Consider the following 6,692-nt stretch of genomic DNA (forward strand, 5'->3'; position numbering starts at 1 on the left):
GACGTACATGCATATGCAATCTTCATAATCAAACTCCAGCAATCATCTTTTAATGACTTTCCTAGCTGCCCATTTGATTTAAGAAAATTTGCATGTAGATGTCGCAAGCAATAAGCATACGGGGATGAAGGAAAAACCTTCGCAATAGCATTTACAAGTCCTTTCGACCGATCCGAGATGAATGTGATTATGTTGGTGTAGTCGTCATCACCGTATATTGCATCACCCAAAGTTGATGTAAACCATGTCCAGTTATCATCAGTTTCATTATCCACGATTGCAAACGCCAAATGAAAAAATCCTTCATTTCCATCTTTGGTTGTTGCACCAAGAAGGATACCGCCATATTTGCCCAACAATTGAGTTCCATCTAGAAAAAGCATAGGCCTACAACCCCGCTTGAAACCATCAAGAGAAGCACGCAAGAAAAAACCCACGCTTGAATCGCTTCTCCATCGATGTCAATAATAACGACGCTACCGGGTTAGTTTCGAAAACTTTGGCTGCATACCATACCAACAGATCATAGCTTGCTATATCACTGCCATGAAGAATTTCCTTTGCTAACTCTTTACCCATCCAGGCTTATTTATACGGCAGACGAACACCGTGGTCACGTAATATATCTCGTTGTATATCCACTGCTCGGTATAGAGGCCGATCACGTAATTTCATTACTACCTTCCTACTAACCCATTTCTTTGATGCTCTCGGGTGAAATGGTGTGTTGATGCCCCCACCGCATGTGTGTTCATGCTGTGCTGTTTTAATCCTGAATGTAGGAAGGTTTCCGTCTCTTGAGGCATGAACACGCCATTGACAATCTTCATCAGCACATGTCACAGTCACTCTATCTTTATCGTTCTTTATGAACCGAAAGTTGAAATTGCGTTTGACGGCTAAGTCACACAATGCATCCTTAAAGTCTTTCGCATTTTCAAAACGATGACCAATCATAGTAAACTCAGCTTCTGAATCTCTTGTCGGATTACTTATTGTTAAAGGTCCTCCATGTAAAACTGGCGGTAGCATTGACAATGTTTCTCTAGTATGATGGAAAAAGTAAGTTGTTAGTTCAATAAATAAAATGTAAACACTCGTAAAATTGAATTCTTACTACCAAAAATCTTAACGAAAGCAAAAAAATCTAAACTAGAAAAACCGAAAACTAACTACAATCTAAAGTGAATAAATACGAAAATGTTTTAATGCGCAAAAAAACCAGCATAACAATCACTATATCACATGTGTACACCATTAAAAATCGAATAGAAGGACAACATCTATCGCGTAGCGAGATTTACAAAAAAATGAAAGAATAAAAAGATATATGATATTTACGATGGTCTCGATGACCCGTAGTTGTCTTACGTGTTACTATCCACGGTCTCTACTAACATATCAACCACGTTTATTTTGAATAACCAGTGAATGTTGCACATTGTTTGGAAGTCATCTTCGGAACTAATGGAAGCCACTGTCTTCTGCTCATCTGGAATTATATACTTAACTTTGACCGATGAAGCTTGAAGGTGCCAATACGTACATATTTCTTCCAATAATAATTCCCACCCACTCAAGATGGTTAAATCTAACACACAACCCTCTCCCTTATATTTCACAACAGTGTAAAACATGTCCATTAAGCCACTGCAGCAACAAAACAAAAAAACCTTTAGTCATAAACTTCCACCTTCTGAACATGGTGGTTGATAAAAATAAGATAATAATATGAACAAAATCTTTAGGTAGACGATATCGTTAACATACGATATGCTCAAGATGAGATCCTTGCAGCTGGTGTAACGTTGCACTGGATAGCTTCTCCGGACTGGGAAGACGGAAATGACGAACGAAGATAGAATTGGTTCTTTACATGAAGAGGCTCAAGAATGGAAACAATATGGACCAGAACACCAGCTTCTTCATCAAGATACAAGTAGAAGAAGAATGCAACTTCCAAAGCAAGTTTGCAGTACAATAGCCATGTTGTGATTTGACTTGGCGCCATTATTACCTCCAAACTTTGTCAAGGGTAGTTTTGGGATTAAACAAAAATATCACAGATTGGGGTGACGGAAGGGACGAAGGAGTACAAAAACTATAAATGAAGGACGGATGGGGACTTTAATTTTGTCAGAAGGACCTCGAAGGAAGTTTAAAAAGTTTCAGGGACTTAAAAATAATTTTCCCTTAAAAGTAAAAAGAAAAAAAAATCCTAAATCCTAGGTTTGTAACTATAGCAACAGTAGTTTTACTGTTGAAAGGCATGCTTGTAATAAGTGGGTTAGGTAACCATCATGTTTGCTACATGATAGTTTGGTAAGTGTCTTGTCTATAATAGTGTCCAACCATGGTTAAGTTAGCTAACCATGAGTTTAGTTACTTAAGGGTTAAGTCTCTTGGAGCCTATATAAGGCCCCTTAGTTTGTAAGGAGTGGGCATACTTACCCACATCCAGAATCTCATCCACCCTCACCCATCAATGCAATAAAGAAGTCCCTCTTTGTTCATACATCTCTCTCCCCTTTATATTTATGCTTATGCTTCCTTCGCTCTAACTCTTTAAGCTTCCGCCCTAACCGTTACTTCACCCCGGATGACCCCGGTATCCAGAGTAAGTTGAACGGCATCCCCAACATCCACGTCCCCTAGGAGCAAGCAGGCGCATGTGGATCCCAGTCCCCAACAGCCATCATCTTGTCTTTTCTCTCTAGTCTCCAATCAAATATCTTCTCTCTCTAGCAACCAATGATCATTATTATTGATGAGACACTTCATGCTTTCGAAGATTTTTTTTTTTTAATGACTAAAACTCTTTATTATTTTTGTTATGACTTTTATTGTGTGGAGAATAATATAAGAGTTTAATGCTCTTTATGAGTTATAAATTTTTCATATTTGTTTTTTATGCAATGTTGTTATATAATGCAAATCTATAGGGTAGATAAAATTTAAATTCGGATCCGGATATCCGATATCCGATCCGATTTAAACAGGGTATCCGATTTTCCGTACTTGTTTGAATAGGGTCGGATACGGGTCGAGTTTTTACCGATCCGAAAAACCAGGTACTCGGTTTTAAAAATTGGATCGGGTATGTTTTTTAAAATATTTTATATTTTAAAAAAATTAATATAAAACTAAAATCTAAAATATTAAATTTAATATATTTTAGATATTTTAAAGATAAAAGAAATGATATAAATTAAAATTTTAAATATCATGTTTAACTGATTCTATTTTTAAATTATTAAAATATAAGTTATATTATTTTTTCTCATTATTAATTATTATAATATATTTTTAATATATTATTATTGACCCCGGTTCAACCCGGTCGAACTCATCAACCCTTGACCCCTAAGCTTGGCCGAGTCAATGCCCGAGCCAGGTCTTACAACCTTGGCTGAAACCCATACCTGTGTAGATAACCTTGGGCTAAGTATAATTGGGATAACATGTGCTCAATTTCGGCCAAGGTTGTTTAAATTCAGATCAATCACAAGCATCCATATTATATATATTATCTTTTTTTAAAAAAAATTATTTGAATATATTTTTAATATATTAAAAGAAATTAAGAACCATGGGCTAGTCCATTGGTAACTATCCTCCAGGATTACATGACAGGGGTTTATCCTTGGGACATCAGTCAAGCCACCGTCACTGGCGCACCTCCATACATGCTTGTCTTTTGCTTTTTCAACTTTATCAAAATAATAATAATAATAATAATAATAATAATAATAATAATAATAATAATAATAATAAGATATATGAAGTAGCATCATGTGTGCATCCAAATACTCGACAAATAGTTATCTTTTATTTTTATGGTTTAACCCAATCTAAAATTCTTACAAGATCCGAAATATGATTTTTTTTTTGGTTGAAGCGGCCTCCCATCTTAAAAATATGTCATCAACTTAATATACATGCTTCCAGTGGAACAAAAGGAGTAGATTTCCATCTTAATATTTCTCTCTTGATAAATATAGGCAACCTTTTTCACCAATGCATATATACATACATTATTTATATATATATATATAGGGACAACTTTGTATTGTGGACACTAATCAGAATGGATATACAGTTATTAAAATATCAACCTCTTTTGATTAATAATATTATCAACTTTTAATAATCTTTCTTTGGTTTTTCCTATATAAAGTCCATAGCTACCTTTAAAACATAATTATGGAAAAGAGTAAGAAATGAGAGTGCTTATGTTGCAGTAGGTGTTCACCTGGAGATGAATTAGTGCTCCTAAACAGGGAAGCTTGCTTGAGCTCAAGACCTGGAATTTAGAGGTCTTGAGGGGAGAATTCAAACAACAGATGGTTGAAGAAGGTGACGAAGAGGGTGTTGCGCCACTGTGTGCAAGGAAATTTAAATCACTGAATGCAGACAATTGCCAACTGACTAAGCAAGGAGCAGGGACACAATACTGCAAGATTTCATTAAAAGACTTTCAACAATAACAACAAGAAGTAGTCCAACAAAGATCACACTTCTTAATAATGAATGATAATACCACCATAACACAGGTTTTTAACAAAACAACAAGCAATAAGTAGGGTAAATAATCAAAATAGTCCCTTACCTTTGTGTGTGTTTCTATTTCGGTCCCCCAGTTTTAAAAAGTTAGGTTTCGGTCCCTTACCTTTACTTTTATTACGATTCAGTCACCCGAGTTCACGCCGTTAAAGGCAATCCCACATGGTAGTCCCTTACCTTTACTTTTATTATGATTCAGTCCCTTACCGTTACTTTTTATTACTTTTTATTACAACGTAGGATTGTTGTTAACGGCGTATGCTCGAGTGACTGAATTGTAATAAAAGTAAAGGTAAGGGACCAAAACGTAACTTTTTAAAACTGGAGGACCGAAATAGAAACACACACAAAGATAAGGGACCATTTTGGTTGTTTACCTTAATAAGAAATGATAATAGGCAATGCATCAAACACAGAAGGTAACAAGGACCATCACCCAGTTACTTCACCGGAGAATACACTGACTAAGCAAGGAAGCAAGGATAAAAAACTGCAAGATTTCATTGAATGACCATCAACAACAACAAGTAACCAACAAAGATCACACTTCATAATAACAAACAACAATACCACCATAACACAGGCTTTTAAAACAACAACGAGGAATAAGTACTGATAATAAGCATTGCATCAAGCAGTGAAGATAACAAGGACCATCACCCAGTTACTTCACCGAAGAATACACTACCTCCTTGTTAGCATTCCCTTCCCACTAGAAGACTAGGTCACTTCTCTCCACATCTCTTCTCCACTTTCCCTTTCTTATTTCCCCTTTCTATTACATCCCTAGGGTAGCATCACACACTCTCCATACTGGCTATTGCAATTTCTTCTCCCTAATTACTCATGCACCACGTTTCATCCCCTTGTGTATCCTGACTAGATGATGATGTGTGCCATGTGTTGCCCTTCTTTTTTTTTTAGTAAAGAGAGATTCACATTAAGAAACAAATCAATCAAAATATTGGAGTCAGGAGGAGAGTTTGTAACTAGCTTTTTTTTTAAAAAAAAAAAAAGTGGATAACCCATGACTTTATTAAAAAGAAGAAGAGGATACACAACAAACATACGAAGGAGTACAAACATTACAAAGAAAAGAAGAAGAATAGTTTGAGGCTCTCACCAGTAGTGAGGCACGCTAAACAAGGAGAAGAAAGAGAAGAAGAAGAAGAAGAAGAAGAAGAAAAGAAAGAGGAAACATAAGAAAAAAGTGACAACTGGGCGGCGAAAACTACCGTCCAAACAATGGCTCTGAAGATGAAATCCCACAAAGTATGTTGAATAGAATTTAAAGAAGGTAGCCAAGATGTCCAATTTCTAGTAACTGAAGGATTAAAAAAGTTCCAAATTCGCTCTAAGTATTCAGATTCAATAAATAGGTGTTCCACTATTTCAGAAGCTTTGTGGCATAGTACGCATGTATCTGTGGCGCTTTGATTACATCTTTGTTAAACAGGTTTGAGAGAGTTAGGATTTTGTCATCCCAATCTTGCCAACAGAGAAAGTGATTTTGCTTGGGTAATGGGTAGAATTGAGAGTATAGTAGACTCCGCATACCCCCATCTATGAGTAATTTATAGAAGGACTTAACATAGAAGTTTCCACTTTTTTCTAGTGCTCAGGTATTGAAGTCATCTTAGTCTTTAGAACAATGTGGGATTATATTCAAGAGTGTGGTTAAGTCTTCTATTGTTAGTATGGAAAAGTTTCTCTGGGGAATTGAGAGATTGAATAAATTATCTTAGAGAAATCCAGGGAAAAGCACAATCTCTAAAAAGGGTTGGCTAGGTATCTTTAAGTGTTCACCCATCCTTCCATTTATCGAGCTAGAAGTTATGTTATTTCCACTTCTAACAAATTTAGAGATGTAGGTTCTGAAAAGTGGTGATGTTTCCTACCCAGAAGAATGATTTATTTCTTGGAGGGTTTTAAAACAAGACCCCAGTAAAGATCGGGTAGAGTAGTTGGCATTGATTATTTTGGGCAAGTAACTGTTAGGACTGGCTGAAATCTTCCACAACCATTTCCCTAACAAGGCTTTATTGAATTCTTGAAGGTTGAGAACTCCACAGCCTCCCATAGAGTGGGGCCAACAGATCCTACTCCATGCAACCAGTCTGATACCTTTG

This window comes from Dioscorea cayenensis, chromosome 8 (assembly GCF_009730915.1).
Source record: "Dioscorea cayenensis subsp. rotundata cultivar TDr96_F1 chromosome 8, TDr96_F1_v2_PseudoChromosome.rev07_lg8_w22 25.fasta, whole genome shotgun sequence".
Taxonomy (NCBI): domain Eukaryota; kingdom Viridiplantae; phylum Streptophyta; class Magnoliopsida; order Dioscoreales; family Dioscoreaceae; genus Dioscorea; species Dioscorea cayenensis.